This window comes from Stylophora pistillata, chromosome 10 (assembly GCF_964205215.1).
Source record: "Stylophora pistillata chromosome 10, jaStyPist1.2, whole genome shotgun sequence".
NCBI classification, from domain to species: domain Eukaryota; kingdom Metazoa; phylum Cnidaria; class Anthozoa; order Scleractinia; family Pocilloporidae; genus Stylophora; species Stylophora pistillata.
The window spans coordinates 26825181-26843951 of NC_142528.1; the positions used below are offsets into that span (position 1 = coordinate 26825181).

Below are 18771 nucleotides of genomic sequence, written 5' to 3' on the forward strand. Positions count from 1 at the left end.
ATGAACGACTTCAGTGCTGAGTACATGAAGGATCTTGTATTAACTGCAAGAAAAAACACACTCCGAGGTGAGCTTATTGCTAAAAGACGATTTCCCGACTAGAAAAGTTCGAAGCCAGTTAGGAGGTTTTGTTTTGAGAATGGGAGACATTCACATAACCGCCCGTCGAATGACGACCTTGAGCAGCGCACGCCGGACGTCGTTTCTCGAGTAAGCATAAGTTAATTGGACTTAAGTGCTTGTTGTTCGCTATTTTCTTCTTTTTTTCTACCTTTATTTCCCAGTCTTTATATACTCAGCACTGAAGTCGTTCATGTATGGAAAAGTGACTACGCGGTAAATGCGAATTTCCCTCATCTTCGTTTCCAGAAAAGTGTAGCGTGAGAGGAGAGGGGGGCAGGGGTAAAAATTCTCCCAGCGCATGGAGGGAAGTGGACCTGGGGAGAGGGCGCTGGGGGCAAAACTTCATCGTGCGAATAGCCCATCGTAGAAACGTGAGAGGACTGGGACGAGTTTCTTATATTGATTTCATTGAAAATCTAAACATTTCAACTGACTTTTTATTGAATTAAAAGCTACCCAGTCAAGTTTGAGAGTTTTCAGCGGAAAAGTGTCCAAATCGGAGCCTTGCAAAAGTTGCAAAAATTCCATACAAACCCTTAAAATTTTTTGGCCAGTCTACCCAATCCATACAAACTCTCTATTTTAGGTGATATTTGAAGAGCTGTCATTTTGCCATTTTCCTCCTCTAAATACTTCTATTCTTGCTAAAGACTCTCAAATTTAGTTGATATTTCATTTGAATATCTTAGTTTTTCAAACAAACGGAAAACAACCCCACTCTTTCCCAGTTCTCTCACGTTTCTGCAATGGGCTATTTAAATGTGTGTATTTTCCTCTTCTTTTACGGATTATCCTGGCCCGCCTCGATTAGCACTGCTACCTGCGGAGCCAGGGGAATAAGGGTTTATTGTTATTGTTAATGTTAAATAAACGTCTATCGATAAACGTCTATTGCTATGGACCCCTTACTCCTCCCTCTTGGGTAATTCTGTCGACGATTTGGAATGTTTTGGTCGAAAAACAAAAATCAGAAATTGGTTGCGATTTTCAATTTTTAATTTTAAGAATGCCGAATACAGGAAAACTAAGCCATGCCACAGACTGCAACATCGTCGGAAAGGCAAAATTGCCCCTCAGTTTCATTTTCTCTTCCCCCAATGTTGACAGGATTAAAGTAAAAATATAAGTTATGTTTCAATATTCCACCAAAAGGAAAAGTAGTCAAATATTTTTGATTTGGCACTTTCGTATTTTTTTATGATAAAAAATAACGAGAATCGAAAATTGACTTCAATTTTCAATTTTTGATTTTAAACGAAAATTGAATGGACAAATGACACACGGACCCCCTTCTCTTAGAGAAGATGCCTGTGATTTATATTCATGAGAGTAATGGGTGAAGAAACAAAAGCTGTGATTATTCACGATAAGAAAAATAAAAATGTAAACGGCGCCCCAGAGAAGCAACGAGCCAGTTAATTACTCTTAGACCTGAGAGAAAAAGCTACAATTTCTTCGAGAATTTGCAAGGTCTTTCGCATGTTTCGTCGGTATGTACGATGATCAAGTATTGATAACTTCCATAGTATTCGACAAACCTCGATCAAACAAAATAAACGCGGTAGGAGGTCATTCCTTTACGGAGAGATAGAAAAAAAGTTGCACAAGCCAACAGTTTGTTTTGGTTTTGTCTAGACCAATCACATCACAGGAAAGAATGTAGACAAAACTGTCCATAGTCCAGATTGATTACGACATTTCCATCATCTTCAGGTGCGGAAGACCAAGAGATTGGATGTCTTTACGTATCCCATCGCAGCGGTGAAGACTCACCTCAATGTGGTTCTTATGCTGCGCCCTGTCGGACGTTAGAAAGAGCAATATTCCTGGTTAATGTTGGTGGAAAAATTTGCCTCAACGGAACAAACAGTAAGTCAAATCCATACGAATTTTTGATAACGAATGCTCCTAATGGAACTAAATTGATACCTATAGGAAAAAGTGTATCGCTACAAGGTGTTTCCTCTCCAGCGCACATTTCGTGTCGCTCAAGGTTCAAATATGGTTTTGTCAAAGGTTTTTTCTCAAACCTTGTATTCAACAACAGTATGTATGGATTAGTTTTCTTCAATGTGCCGTCCTACGATGTTGTCATTTCCAAATACAAGTTCATCAACTGCCAGAAAGCAGTTTTTATGCTATGGGAAGGGACTTATTCTAGCATCCGTCAAAGGTACTCACTTGAGGTTTCTGATGGCGAATTCCTTAACACTTCATATGGCATAGAATTTGGTCCGAAGTTCAGATATAGCTTTGCTGAGGTTTTTACTGTCAAACCTTGTATTCGACGATGGAACGTATGGTGTATTCCTCACTAATGTTTCCTCCTTTAAATTTGTCATCGTAAAGTGCAAGTTAAGTAACTCAGTTCCATAAGGCAGCCGTTGGTATTTTATGGAACGAGATTATTTCCGTCATTCTTAAAAAGTGTAGTCTCATAGCCACTGATAGCGAGTTCCGGTATAATGCAAAATCTGTACTCGTTAAGTTGCCCAACGGTTTTGTTGAGACGAACATAACAATATGCCTCTTCGAGGGTGCGAAGGGACAATATCATGCCACAAATCATAATAGAAATGCAACAGGTGCCGTGTTTGTCCGATCACAAGCTAGGCTAGATATAACGTATCCAATTCATGTATTAGTCTCAATCATTGACTCTACTTTCCAAGAGCTCGGCCATGACGACAACAGCTTCGCTTTTTTCGTAAAAGTTGAAAGCCTCTTTGGCGATGGTAATATATCACTATTTAACACATCCTTTCATAATAACGAAAATTCTGTCTTTGTCCTTGGCGGATTTGGAGTAAACTTGACTCAAGTGACGGTGAATTCGACTTGCGGGTATGCTATTATGGCCAGTGCTCCCCCAAAAATATTAATCAAAGCTCCAGGTGTGAGGATTTTCCTTGAAAAATGCATCCTAGTGAACAACCGGATTGGCATAAGGATGTCAACGACTACTTGCTTAGATAATACGGATCCGCGGTATTGTTCAACGGGCGACCAAACACTTGTTGTAAGAAACAGTCTTATACTGGGAGGTGACGAAACATTAGGCACTGGGGATGCAATCAGATTTGGAATGAGATTCCCTACACAGACTTACAGTCATGTGATTCTGCAACCAAGCAAAGAACTGAAAAAGTATAATTGTCATCAGATTTTGAAGCAAAACTACTTCTCGAAAACGTTACTTTTCGCGGGTTACATGACTGTGCATTGTCAGTTAGTGTAGAAAAGAATGTGCGTGGACTGATTTCGGTGAAAAACTGCAGATTTCTCAACAACACTCAGCTTGGGAATCGACTTGATGAACGAGCAATTGTCCAAATTGAGTTAACAGGGGTCGATCCACCCCTATGTCCGCCTAAAAGAAAAGGAAACGGAAGTGAGGAATTCATGTGGAACAAGACGTTTGAGTTACCCGCACTATTTGAAGATACCCCATTTGAAAACAACGTTGGTATCGCTGGAACTTTGAACTTTTTAAATGGCACTGTCACGTTAAACAACTGCACCTTTCAAAACAATGAAGGAGTAGCCCTTGGAGGTCACGTATACCTGAAGGCGGGTTTTGGAATTCTAAACATCGCTAATTGTAGTTTCAATCAAATAAGTTTGAAGAAACGTAACCGTGGATCGAGAACTGGTTGCTTTCTTCGTTCTGAGAGGGCTGGTCCGTTGAAAATTGAGCAATCGTCCTTTATAGCCAATAACAATAGGGAATTCGATCCAATCTTTGCAGTTACGAAAAGCAGTTCCATAATGATCGACAACTCATCCTCCTTTCGATGTTCAAGCGGAAGGAAAATCACTCAGGAGAAAATCACCGAAGAAGATGGATTTGAACTTGCATGTGAGGGGAAGTGAAGCCAACTGGAAAAGCGAGCAACGGGAAACCTGCTGGACAAGCGTGCAACATGTCAAATTATTTTGTCAAGAATGTCCAGATGGTTTCTACAGCTTAAAAAGGGGATGGGCCAGCGGCTTCCATATTCACGAGGAAACCAAGTGCATCAAGTGTCCTTACGGAGCAAGATGTAAGCGTGGGAAAGTTTTAGCTTAAGAAAACTTCTGGGGCTCCAAGATTAATACAACCTCATCCACTTTGCAATTCATTCCATGTCCATTGGGATACTGCAAAACTCCAGCTCATCCAGATACTTACGCGTACAATGATTGTTACGGTAACAGGACAGGTGTATTATGTGGCAAATGTGCAAAAGGATACAATGAAACCTTATATTTTACGACATGCAAAAAGAGAGAAAAGTGCCATGATCACTTGTTTTGGTCGGCGAGCTTGGTTTACGTACTGCTATTAGCACTGTACCTAGTTTTCAAGCCTCCTGTCTTCCCGTTACCCTATCTTTTTATCTGGTCGTTTCGTTGCTGCAAGAGAAAGGTAAATACAAACCAGTATGACAACATCCTGGGCAGCTCTAAAGATACCGAAGACATAAAGAAAGTTCTCCATGAACCATTCCGTCCAGCTGCTGAAGGTGGCCATGGTGCTTTGTACTGGGAAAGCGTTCTGATTGGCCGAAGGTTTCTTCTGCTAACCATTAGTACCTTCATCGCCGATCCTTTGACACGATTCGTCTGTTTAGGAATTGATGTGTTCTGATTTTGGTGCATCATCTCCGCAACCGAAAAGCCAACATCTGTGAAAGTCTGTCTCTTGTGAGTTTGGTTGCTATCTGCACGTTTAACTTCGCAAAAGCCACCTTTATCGCCCAGGGACTAGAGCTTACTGGACCCAAACAAACCCTTTTCTTTGCTTTGGGGTGGGTGGAGGTTGCCCTGCTTGGCTTGCCCCCAGCCATGGCTTTCATCTTTGTGGTTCTGGTTACTTTATCTCAAGTCGTTCGTCTGCCGTACCATTGCGTGAAGCTCTTACGCTGATGCACCGCGGTTGTGAAGTGGGATTCGAAGAAGACACTTAAGATACTGATGACGGATTTAAAGAAACTTTAAAGTCGTAATAGTTTTTGTATTGTCTTTTTTTTCTCTTATGCAAGCGTCATCACTTTGACATTTAGTTGATGATAGAGTGTGACTGATTTAGATTTCGCATCATAGATAGGAGCGTTTATCCAAAATTCAAGCTTGAGTAGAGGATTATCGGAACTTTTACGATAAAGTGGCTGTTGAAAACACTGCCTAAGACGGTATCTTAGTTAAGGCTAACTAAAAGCTGTAAGGACTGATACAAACACTTTTAAAAAAAACCAAAACGAGCTTTTTATTTAGCTTGGTTGTCGTATCATCGACATGAAAGCAGTAGGATTTTTTTTATCTGCGTAGATGCACAGACATTTACGGTATAACCGAATTACATCCAGTTCTTTTCTATCGGAGGTTATTTCATAGCTTTTGTTTGTTAGAACGTGATTTAAGGTAACTTGTCGATTAATATAAGCTTTAGTTTTTCAGAGGTGTATTTTAGGGGCATTAAACAAGAAAAGTTTAGGTCTTAAACCTCCCAAGTTCATGCATGTTGCGCCCTTAGGCTTTGGTAATATTTTCAACAGCTTGTTGTTTTTATTTTATTAGTGTTAGAGTTACTCGTGTATATATACCAAATTTACGCACTCTCCTCTCCTCGCTGGAAGTGTGAAAGTTAAGTTTTTTCTGCAGGGTACCTTAGTCATATCAAAGTAACAACTCTACAGTTATGTGAGAATCTCCTTCTCCAGCTTATTCTGGAGTATTTTGGATATATCAACAAAGTTGAAATGGTAAATTTAGCTACCGTAACGATTAGAAAAGCTGACGTTTCGAGCGTTAGCCCTTCGTCGGAGCGAATAGAGGAATTGTTGGTTGTGTGTGCTTTTAAAGGCAGAAAATGGAGCTTTGTTATTGGTGTGAACATGGCAACGAGAAAAATACGAATAAATTAGTAGAATGAAAAGCGTTCGTTGATCCCTGTGGGATTTAGACTGCCGGTTTGAAAGATGAGCTTTTGTTCAAGAGTTTTACGGCTTTCCGTGCTACCTAAGTGTAAGGAAAGACCGCAGATTGCCATATGTTGCGTAGAATGATTAGGTAAATTAAAATATCTAGCGACTAGTTTCGATGTGTCCTTGTCATTCCTTTCCACGTCTCGAAGGTGTTCTCGGAATCGGTCAACTAGTCTTTTGCCTGTTTCGCCGATGTATATCTTTTTGCAATAAGTGCAAGTTATGCAATAGATTACATTGGCGGAGGTGCACGTGAAGTGATCGATGATCTTAATGGATCGTTTAGGTCCCGATATTTTATCAGTGTTGTGAATGAAAGGACACGTTTTGCATCGTGCACGAACGCATTAAAAGTGCGTGGTTGGTCATTAGTCTGAAAAGAACTTCTGACCAAAAAATTGCCTATGTTTTTGTAGCGTTTGAATGAAATGAGCGGAGGCTGCGAAAAGATAGTGCTTGTCTCTGGATCGTTTTGAAGTAATTTCAAGTTTTTAAGAATGATGGATTTAACTGAGTGGTTGTGAGGGTGAAACGTGAGAGTGAATGGAATGCGGTCGGAATCTTCCTTATGCGACGTTTGTAGTACTGAATGTCGATCATTAAGTTGGGCGCGGTGGTAACCCGCTTGAACGACAGAAACAGGGTAACCACGTTTATCGAAAAACTGGCACATTGACTCTGATTTGTGGTGGAAATCAGAGTCATCACTCCATAAACGACGAAGTCTTAGAAACTGAGAAAAAGGAATGGAATTCTTAACGTGAGATGGATGCGAAGACGAATATAACAAGTAATTATGCGAGTCTGTAGGTTTGTAATACACACTAGTGCATAAACCGTTGCCTTCAATTCAAACTTTGATGTCTAAAAAGGATAAAGAATTGTCATAAATTTCCCAGGTATATTTCCGGGCCGGGTGAAAAGAATTGACTGCAGTTATGAATTGAGTGAGCTCCTCTCTGGTAGACGACTGAGGTAGCGCCGATACAGTCGTCGTTGTAGTGACCGTAGATTTCAGGTTTGGAGCCGTTGTATTGGCTGAAAAATTGATGTTCGACAAAACCTACAAAAAGATTGGCATAGCTAGGTCCCATTTTGGTGCTAATGGCTACACCATTGGTTTGTTTGAAAAACAATGAAAAACAAATGAGTGAAAACAATTGAGTGTGAGCACTAGTTCGGCTAAGCGTAGTAGTAGATTTAGGTTTCTTAACAGTACGTTGATCAAAAAAATGTTTAAGGGCCAGAAGGCCTTCGCCATTAGGAATGACAGTGTAAAGAGACGTAATATCCATGGTGAAAAGAAGTTGTTTTGACCGAGGAAATTAAAGTCTCGAAAAATGACAAGGAATGACAACATGACAAGGACACATCGAAACCAGTCACTAGACATTTTAATCTTTTACCTAATCATTCTAAGCAACATATGGCAATCTGCGGTCTTTCCTTACACTTAGGTAGCACGGAAAGCCGTAAAACTCTTGAACAAAAGCTCATCTTTCAAACCGGCAGTCTAATTCCCACAGGGATCAACGAACGCTTTTCATTCACTAATTTATTCGTATTTTTCTCGTTGCCATGTTCTCACCAATAACGTGGCTCCATTTTCTGCCTTCAAAAGCATACAAAACCCGACGAAGGGCTAACGCTCGAAACGTCAGCTTTTGTAATCGTTACGGTGGCTAAATTTACCATTTCAACTTTGTTGATATATCCAAATTATTTCGTTACCTCCACCGACGCAGCCCCAAACAGTTTCTTTAGAAACTATCAGCCTTTATTCTGGAGTATAGCTGGTGGCCAATGATTTCATACTTTCCTTGTATTCAAGTCGATCACAAGCTTAAAGCACAACTCGGAAGTGAAGTATTCAGTATCCTTGTCAATAAGACGCATAGATAAGCTCAGCCAATTTTTATGTACTTACTTCTGTAGTTTTTCCTGGCATGGGTTTGATAGAAATTTAGATTTTTAACAGTTTTTTTACAGATACAATGAAATACATGAAGTTAATATATTTTGAACTGCGGTATTAGATACGTATGATGCACGGTCCTCGCAGTAGATAGCGCTATTTAAGCAATAGCGAAAATCAGACCTGAAAAAAAAAAGATCAGGCCTGTACGGGATTCGAACCACTGACCTCTGCGATACTAGTGCAGCGCTCTACCAATTGAGCTAACAAGCCAACTGGGAGCAGGCCGTTACTGTTGATTCGTAATAAACCTGTGAAAGTGATAAATCAGATACAATGAAATATATGAAGTTCATATATTTTGAACTGCGGTATTAGATACGTATGATGCACTATCCTCGCAGTAGATAGCGCTATTTGAGCAAGAGCAAAAATCAGACATGAAAAAAATCAGGCCTGTACGGGATTCGAACCACTGACCTCTGCGATACTAGTGCAGCGCTCTACCAATTGAGCTAACAAGCCAACTTGGAGCAGGCCGTTAAGTTGATTCGTAATAAACCCGTGAAAGTGATAAAATATATGAACTTCATATATTTCATTGTATCTGATTTATCACTTTCACGGGTTTATTACGAATCAACTTAACGGCCTGCTCCCAGTTGGCTTGTTAGCTCAATTGGTAGAACGCTACACTAGTATCGCAGAGGTCAGTGGTTCGAATCCCGTACAGGCCTGATTTTTTTTTTTTTTTTCAGGTCTGATTTTCGCTATTGCTTAAATAGCGCTATCTACTGCGAGGATCGTGCATCATACGTAGTTTTTTTACAGTAGGTGTGATCAATTAGTTGACAAGCTGTAGAGAATTGTATTGAAGAAACAATTGAAAGCTTTCATTTTTCTGTTGAATAAAGTTTACATTTTACTGCGATATCCTCCCCTTTGTTTTAGGCATTCAAATCCTCGTGCGCGCCCGGGTCGGTTGTGCCACGTCAGATGGCTGGTCAATTGTAAAAGTATGCTCGTTTCCAGACTTCCTCTTATCTTTGTGATCATTGTTCTCGTTCAGAGCGCGAGCAGATTGATTAAGACTGAGCCACGCGCGCGAATTTCACGAATGCGAACGGGCGAAAATAGGGAGTCGCTCACGGCTTGACGTGCACAGCTATGCTTGGTGCTCACCAATGGCCTGTATTCAAACAGTTGTCCTAAAAAGTGAAATGTTCAGCGGGCAACCGTGGACGATACTCCTACTCTTGTGCGTTGGATCAGCGATGATCTGATCGGCCCAAAATAACGAATATGAAATATAAATATAGAGGCAACACCGATACAACGTAGATAAGTAAATTTTAAGACGGAGCACTATATTTCAGCTGGCCAAACCAGCCTTCTTCAGGTGCAGTGGGAATTAACAGAGAGTTGGGCTGATGCTTCGTAGATAGCTGTATGATGTAACAGCGGAAATATGTAACTAATTTGATTGACAATGAGATAACAATAAAAATAGAAATAGTGAGCAAAAATAGAAATGAAGTAAGGTAAATTGGATATAAATAACTAGAAACTAATACATTTCTTCGCGAGCGTTAAGGCCATCTGGATAAATAGTGTTGCCTCTTGAAATTAAAGAAGCTTCCCTGGCCTTGCGTATCGAGTCTCTCTTGGAAAACACTTTTTCGATGGCGATTAGCTCCATGTCGTGAGCAGAGTGGTTAGGAGAGGAAACATATCAAACTCACGGGGTACAAATAGTCTCTTACTGAATTTCGTGACCACGCCCACTTCATCGGCCCACTCAAATCGAGTGCGATTTTTGGATGTTATATCATCTTGCCGATTCTCTGTAATAAAAGTTAAAAGTTAACAATGTACCACCGAAATATTGAACTATAATATCATGGCTTTCCATTTTGTGTATTTTCGTACTACAAAGTAAAGTTTTTCCCTCGTCATTTTCACCTTTTCCCAAGCGGGTCCGTCAAAATTAAGAAGGGGTTCGTGGTCAAAACAAGACCGAGCAAGGAGTCTTGGGCGATTTCTCTCTTACGCAAGCGCAAATTGAAAATGTACCGCAAAAATCAAAGAGAGGAACAAATTTCCTTTGTTTTGATATGTAAATTGTCGAACAAGGAGTAGATTGAACCTCGTCAAATGGCTAGTCAAAACAGCCTCACCTTCCTCCTTTTGCTCGTTTCCTGTTTTATAAGCGTGAAAGCAGTGGGAGAAGAATCGGGTGGCTCGGAAAGCGCTTCGGGTATTAATTTACCATCGTTTACTTACGAGATAAACAGGTAAGATTTGTAAAGTTATTTTCCGAAAGAGTCGGAATAAATACATTTTTTTCAGGTTAGATTGCTGTTTTTACCCTAAACGTCGTCCAATAAATTTTTGTTGCAGCCTACTAATCTATACAATTTCGAAGGAAAATATTCAGATGCTTCACCGTCCCCGAAGGGTCTCCACTCATCGAAGCGTGTACTGTAGCCAATGTAGTGAGTTTTCAGTCTCTTGTTGGTTTTGTCAACCTCCGTGACTTCAACGTCATACAATTTTGTATCTTTTCTCTGTGAAATGACCTTTTTAACAGGAGTGTATGCTGAGTATTCGTTGCAGAATCGCTTTGGTTCTCTTATCTTTCTCTTTGGCTTGTCCGCCATTTGAAAATTTGCTCAGGAGGGCATCTGGGTTAGCGGCCGCGCCAGGTTGGAACCGACAAAAACAAATGTCCATTGCAGTGGAGAAACAGGTTGATATGGAAGTGTTCTGCCGCTGTAGTAGGTTTAGATTTAGAGTTAGGTTTATCAATGGTACGGCGGTGTTCATTAAAACGGTCTTTTAAACGTCGTTTAGTTTCTCCTATGTAATGTAAGTTACAGCGGTTACACTGAATTAAGTAGATAAGGTTTTTAGTGTCACAGGTCAAGTGAGATTTAGTGGGACGGTAGAAAAAAAGGTATAGTTAGTAAGACCGTCAGAGATGTAGGGGCAAGTAACGCAGTTTCTACCACAACGGAAAGAGCCGGGGGGAGTTGAGGATGGGAAGTGGTAGAATTAGAGGGGAGTTTGGCTGTTACTAATGTGTCGCGAAGGTTGGGGGAGCGTCTGAAGGCGACAACTGGTAGCTGAGGAAAAGCTTTTTTGCAGCGGTTAGAAGACTGCAGTAGATGCCAGTGTTTTTTGATGATGTTGGAGATGTGAGGAAGCGACGGATTAAAAGTAGTTATAAATGGAATAAGGTTAGGTTTTTTTACGTCTTTAGTTTGTAAGGTGAGTGTGCGGGAGATGTCAGCGGCGCGTTGTATTTGTTTGGTGACGAATTTATGGCTGTAACCTCGTTTGAGAAGGTATGAGGTAAGTTGAGCGGCACGAGTCTCAAAAGCTTTATCTGTAAAACAGATACGTCGTAGGTGGAGTGCTAGACTGAACGGAATGGCTTTTTTGGTGTGTAATGGATGGCAAGAAGAGTACAATAGTTACATGTGTTTGTCTGTGGGTTTGGTGTAGAGGTCAGTGGAGATATTACCATCGGTGGTTAAAGAGACACTTACGTCAAGGAAAGCCACATTAGTGGAAGAGTGTGAGCTGGTGAATTTGATGGTGGGGTGGATATTGTTAAGATAATCGACGAAAATTTTTAGGTTATCTAAACCTTCGGTCCAGACCATAAAGATATCTTCGATGTATCTAAACCAAGTGTGGGGTTTACATGGGGCATTTTTCAAAGCGTTAGCTTCGAAAAGACCCAGAAAAAGGTTAGCGAAAGAAGGGGCCATTTTGGTACCCATCGCTGTGCCGTGAACTTGGAGGTAATGAGCATCATTAAAAGAAAAATTTTTCATAGTAAGAACCATACGAATGAGGTCACAAAGTGTGACGGTAGGAATAGGGGTATTGGAGGAGGTACACAGAAAATGGTCACAGGCATTAATACCTTCGTTATGTGGGATATTTCCGGGTGTAGAGGGATGAAACATCAAGTGTAACCAGTAAAGAATTAGGGGGCAAATTACCAATGTAAAACAGTTTGTTGAGGAAGTCATTGGTGTCTTTGATGTAAGATGGTAGTTTATGAACGAGTGGTTGGAGGTAGAGGTCAACAAACTGGGATATCCGTTCAGTGGGATTGCTATTGGATGAGACAATAGGGCGTCCTGGATTACCGGGTTTGTGTATTTTGGATAAGATGTAAAATCGTCCAGGTCTTACGTCAGTCTGTAAGAGGTATTGTTTTGTTCTTTCCTTGATGATTTAGTTGTTATGCATCCTGTTAACATAAAAGGAAAGGGGTGGAAAGGGGTGTCATTTTCGTTAGTGTTGGAGTTGTCACAGTTCTCGTTGAAAAAATATTCAGTTAGTCGCATGCGTCTTGAAAAACAACAGTAACAGCCAAACTCCCCTCTAATTCTACCACTTCCCATCCTCAACTACCCCCAGACTCTTTCCGTTGTGGTAGAAACTGCGTTACTTGCCCCTACATCTCTGACGGTCTTACTAACTATACCTTTTTTCTACCGGCGAAACACGTCCCATTAAATCTCACTTGACCTGTGACACTAAAAACCTTATCTACTTAATTCAGTGTAACCGCTGTAACTTACAATACATAGGAGAAACTAAACGACGTTTAAAAGACCGTTTTAATGAACACCACCGTACCATTGATAAACCTAACTCTAAATCTAAACCTACTACAGCGGCAGAACACTTCATTTCCTCTCCTAACCACTCTGCTCACGACATGGAGCTAATCGCCATCGAAAAAGTGTTTTCCAAGAGAGACTCGATACGCAAGGCCAGGGAAGCTTTTTTAATTTCAAGAGGCAACACTATTTATCCAGATGGCCTTAACGCTTGCGAAGAAATGTATTAGTTTCTAGTTATTTATCCAATTTACCTTACTTAATTTCTATATTTGCTCACTATTTCTATTTTTATTGTTATCTCATTGTCAATCAAATTAGTTTTACATATTTCCGCTGTTACATCATACAGCTATCTACGAAGCATCAGCCCAACTCTCTGTTAATTCCCACTGCACCTGAAGAAGGCTGGTTTGGCCAGCCGAAATATAGTGCTCCGTCTTAAAATTTACTTATCTACGTTGTATCGGTGTTGCCTTTATATTTATATTTCTAAAAAGTGATGATTTTCTTGTTAGCTTCCCATCGTTTTCTTAGCCCACAGAACAGTCATCGTTTTTCTTTAGCGATTCTCGCCCCTAGTCCCTTGCGCTCAGCTTAAATAATTAAGTCTAATTCCACTCGCGTGTAAAATGTTGAAAGGAAATAATTATATGAAGCACCTGCTTCAAGGGAAGAAACTTCACGCAACGTTTCAAGGCACGGTTCCCCGAAAGACCAATCCTGAAACAGCAGCGGTAAACTTAAGGAGACCAATCCCCGGCATTATTGAAATAGTTAAATCTGAGAGACTGTTAAGTTTAATGGAAGGTTGATTGTCTCTGTGCTATAGCCGCAAGTTAGGGATTGGTCATTTTATCACCGCCGGGTATGGAGGGGGAGTGTCGTCGAAGGATTTTGTTTCTGTCCCAGTAAAATTTATCTGATCCTTCTCTGTAGTATTCTTAGTATTCCTCCCCCCCCCTCTTCATTAGCAGTTAATTGGCAGTCAAGTTTCTTTACTTCCCCCTTCATACTATGTTTGTGATAACTGATTTCCCCCTCCGTTGCTCCTGAACTCATGGGCTCCCCCCAAAAAATCCTCCTCCCCGCCCCGTGATTAATAAACGCACTGTCAAAGTATCTTTGACGACATTTCTCCTGACACGCAACACAAATTGAGTCTTCGACGTAATATGTTTTTTCTCGCATTTGCTCCAAGTTTATTGTGATATTTATCAGTTACTTACAAATATTATTCATCGATAACAACACCCTCGTGCATATATTTCATTTTGTTTTGTTTTGTTTTGCTTTTTTTTTCGTTTTTTGTTTTTTGATTATTACTATCATTAATAATTTTACGGGGTTGATAACAATCTTTGCATTTAATCCTAATCGTCCACTTATCTGGAAAGATTTTACCATGATGGCGACCCAAGAGCAATATAAAGCAATCAGTTAAGAAAAGGTTACTCAACAGGCTCCGCGGACATTTTTCTCATAACAACGAATTGTTTCGAAAGCAAATTATGGCAGATGGTGTTAACATTGACAGCTGCAAAAGAGAGAAAGCTTTTATGTTATTTCCGGAGCCCTTTTTATACAAATTTGTAGATATTAAACTGATCTACGGCCAAAATAACCCGACTTAAATTATTTATGAATACCTAATTCCCTTCACTTCATTTCTTCTTGAGCAATATTAGGCACGTTCATCATTTGTTTGTGAAATCGCTCGTCTTGAGCCAAACACGTTGCTCGCACATTCTTTCGTCGGACTCAGGAAAACTGCGGCTTTGGGTTGGCCCTTTTATAAACTGTGTTAGGTTAGATCAAAGTTATTCCCAGGGGGACTCGTGTACGTCGGTAAATTGACGTCTTAAATCAACAACCGTGACAAGCGAGGTAGTATTTTGCAATTTAAATTGCTACCCATCTCAAATTTTTTGACAGCCAACGTGGAAGCGACCAGTCATTGCGACAGGGGAGTTTTGTAATTTCACCTTGGTGTGTGATGAAACTCGGAAGGTAGATCCCAATTGTTCACTTTCCTATCGAAACGCCAAGACGTGGAAAATCTAAGGTTAAACCATTGAGACATCGTGACCAAAACATCACCCACAGGCCCTCCTTGTTCGATAAAAAGTTTGAACTCTAAACATCTCAACTTGAATCAAGCCGAGAACAGAACGGAAATTGAGTCATAAAGGAACGACCGTCGATTAATTGTTCTTCTATAATCAGGACAATCTGTCCAAGAAATATTATGCTTCGACGAAAACTTTATTCACAGTGATCTGCTGTTCAGCATGAATTACCCTTCTGATGAACCTGACGACAGCCAAAATTTTCACGATGAAATCTCCTCGACTCTAAAAGGTACGTGGCGGACACAAATACTACTAAATGGTTAGATATTGGCAGCGGTGTAAGATCAGAAAAACAATTTCCACCAAAAAAGTGATCGATTTGAAGCTTTTATCATCGTGCAGACGAACAGAGAATAATTCGAAATTTGCGTGCGTGGAATACAGTAAACAAACGCGATGTTCGTGTCAAGTAAAAGTATTACTCTCAGGATTAAACTGTTTTTTTCTTTGCTTTGGTTGAGCCGTTGATAGAGACATCATCTTAAGCCTTCGCGCTAAATTTTCCGCACAAACTACTATATTTTTCCTCAGAGTCGATGTACTTTAAGTGTAGTTCTTTTCAATTTTAATTTGGCGAAAACTTGAAGACAATGACACAAATGAGCGGTTGAAGAAACCATGCACAACAATAATTTTCTGTGTATATTTATTCCTCTTTTACCGTTGATAGAGGTTTCAAAAAACAATGTTCGCGAGCTATTTTTTCGTGTTTATGTTAAAATGGCAAAGCCTCCGAAAAACGTTTCCTCTCGTTGTTGTTCCACATTTTAGTGGATTTTAAATCAAACGGTGCAACAATAGAATGGCAGGCGACGGAAAATTAGTTAACAGTTATATTGATTCGCCTTAGATGTTCAATCTCTATACAATGGCGTGCGACAGGATACCTCTAAAATGTAAACGAAAAAGGACAGAAATATTCCCGGCTATTTCCCAGAACGGGATTCTAGATAGTCGGACGGAATACTCGAAATTCTGCAAACGCCGCGTTTTTTTTTAAATATTAAGAAAAAAACCCTTCAAGTGTTTCGATAATAACAACTGGATAATATGGCACAGTAATAGAAGGATATACAATAACAATGAAGGAATTAAACGTAATGTTTTTATATCGAGCGAACGTTCGTCCGAAAATCTAAACATGCCAAATTTCCGTCGATTCCTCGAATTTGTCAAAGGCGCAGAACGGAAGCAAAAAACATAATTCAAAGTCTAGAGACCACTACAATTTTTATTTTATTCATATGTTGAATGTTTAACCTTTCGTATGCAAATTAAATTTGGAGTAATCGTTTTAAAGAATAATCTAAAATGGTTTTCGGTGGGAAGCCAATGAATATTTTCTTTTATAATTCGTGATTCCTTTCAAAATTGTGTGACTGCTTGTTTTTGTTCTGAAATTACACAGGACACGGAGAATAACGCGCGATAAAATCAACACGATGGTGAAAAAAAAATGATAAATTTATTATTTTATTCCATAGAGTTGTTAAGAGGATTCAAAGTCTTTTATTGAAAATTTTAGTCGGATGATGGATTATCTTTTTGTACGACCAAGTTATATTTATACCATGTATGATTCGTCGATTACTTGATCCAAACGTGGTTGGTTAATTTCATTTTTATTAATTGCTTCTCGAAACATCTTGGTATTAATGTGGACAAAATTGTACTGAAAAGTAGAATTAAAATATGTTATCGTAGTAGATTCAGGACGTGCTATAAAGACATTCGAATTCCGGTTCAAAGTATGGACACAAAGTGTTTTTCAGCGAGCATAATGAGGTTGCATGACAAGTTTGATAGTTTCAGCGAAATCGGTCACGCGCTTTTCGTGGATATTAATCCGTTAAAACTTTACATGTACAGGTGCTTGATTTTTCAAAGCGATTAATATCATGATTGGTATGCAAGACATCTGGCAGGAAATTTCAAATTGCCTGTATTCATCAAATTAAGTTATAGGCTACGATGTAATTTAAGACATATTTTATGGGCATTACGAAGTCGTTCCTTCGAAAACTATTGCCTAATCTATTTTCTAAAACGATTACTTTCCTTATCTAAAAAGTGTAATCACTTGAAGTTAGTCAGTGTTCTTTTTGCTTGAGATTTAGAATACCTAAGACAATTGTTCCTTGATATTTTTATCGGTATCATTTCCGGCAAGAGAGACTGGGGGTGTGGGAAGGATTAACGGGTGGGGTCCAGTCGGAGGAGAGGCGTTCACCGTGTGTTAAAACCGCCATTCCACCGCTTTCCAATTAAACTGTCATAGAAACGTCAATATTTGCACTTAAATAAATTAGGATGGGAATACTGGTGAGAAAAATTTACATTGTTAACAGGGGTATAGAGCCGGAGAGTTGACCCTAAGGGGTTCCTCGTTTAACCAAGTCTCTCTCAGCCGGATTAGGGGGAGGGTGCAATGACTTAGGGGCCGGGGTAAATGGTTGGTCGTGGTAATGCCTTGTTAAAGAAGTAGACTTCGCACTGCATGAATTTGAATTGTTGGTAGAATGATACTGTTCTAGCACTCCCCTTCTATGAGCGCGTGCACATCGTGTGCTGAGGCTCGTGGTTAACGCCTCATACTGAGTCCATAGTCTTTAGAAATCTAGACAGACGTTTACTCTGCACCTCCAATTCATTTGATTTTGTTGTCGTTTTTTGCACAGACTTAGAGATATTTCTCTGTGACCTCGCGGAGGAATCACTTCAATTACGCTTTGAAAAGCAGAGAGATGACCTCTTGGAGAAGGTGATTCAACTTCGGAAGAAGGTCACAGAGCACAAAAACTCTCAGATGGTTACAAATGGAATCAAATCCCCGAGACCTAAAAGAAAAAGCTACCCGTTTGCGGCTGTGAAGGACAGTATGCATACGTACGCTGCGCATTTACACAAACTAAACGTGGATGGAAAACCCAAGCATCCAGGCTCACCAGAAATAAGGCGCTCAGTGGATAAACCTAAATTGCGCCCACGCTCTATGTCGTGTCCCGAAATTCGTTTCACTTTAAGTCATGCGTGGAAGACGTCCCTTCCTAAGGTTCCAGAAAACGAGGAGCTCAAAGAGTTGGAGACGTAGGATCCTTGCCAGAGGAAGAATAAACGCGAAAGAATCGCATCAAGAAGTTTTCATGTTTACGTTTCTTTTTCTTGAATCACATTCCCAAATGCATGTTGACTCAAGAAGAATGAGAATAGAATTAGCTGCGCCGAATAAAGAGAAAGGACCAAGAAATCAGCGAAGAATGGACAGTTGAAAACGGATCACGAGGTATTGTTCTCAATATCTCTGCTCCAGTCTTTCTCGCTGTTTGTGGTACATAACTATAGACATTCGCAAACGAAGTGATCTGAGGTGGTCTTTTATGAGTAATGATAGGATAAATTAAACCTGGGAGAGTTTGAAGCCATGGATTCACACTTTTTTTAAGGTCTTAGTTCAAGTTCGTCACGCCATTTTCGCTCGAATGTGACCAGTGCGTCACACAGACCGGGGTCACGCAAGAAATGACATTTTTATATTGCCGACAAGTCTGACAGTCACAGAAAATAACAGTCGTAACATAAAAAAGGATGTTATATTAACTTGATTCCGACGTTGAGCCGAATTTTCGTACGGCCCTATCTTAAGGTTACAAGATCTAATGTGGATTGTTTTATCTGATTTTATACATTTTTATTTATTTCGAGAATTCTATTTGCTTGTGCATGTAAGGTAATAAACGAGTTACGCTTTCACGCCTTTTGTATGCTTACATCTTACTGAATTTTATGGCATCTTAAATGGTTAAAGTCATTGTAACAAAATTGAACCGATAGCTTACCCATACCATGCCATACCCTCTTTCTGCTTCTCCTCGACTTTGGATATAAGGCAATGAATTTTTTCGGCGCTGTATCCTTTGAGAGTTTTCTGCCGATGCCTATTGTTGCGGATCAAGAATAATTCTCAAATTCAAACACGCAACATTTTTATGGAG

General features: G+C 39.9%; 1 non-coding gene and 1 pseudogene across 1 annotated transcript; both read left to right on the forward strand.

Moving 5' to 3' along the window:
• On the forward strand, positions 1-5052 carry LOC148722446 (uncharacterized; annotated as a pseudogene).
• A 9320-nt stretch (positions 5053-14372) lies between these two features.
• Positions 14373-18529, forward strand: LOC111323287 (uncharacterized). The gene is made up of 2 exons (XR_015992656.1): positions 14373-15008; positions 17458-18529. It is a non-coding gene; the product is annotated as an uncharacterized LOC111323287 (transcript).
• Positions 18530-18771: the final 242 nt, after the last annotated feature.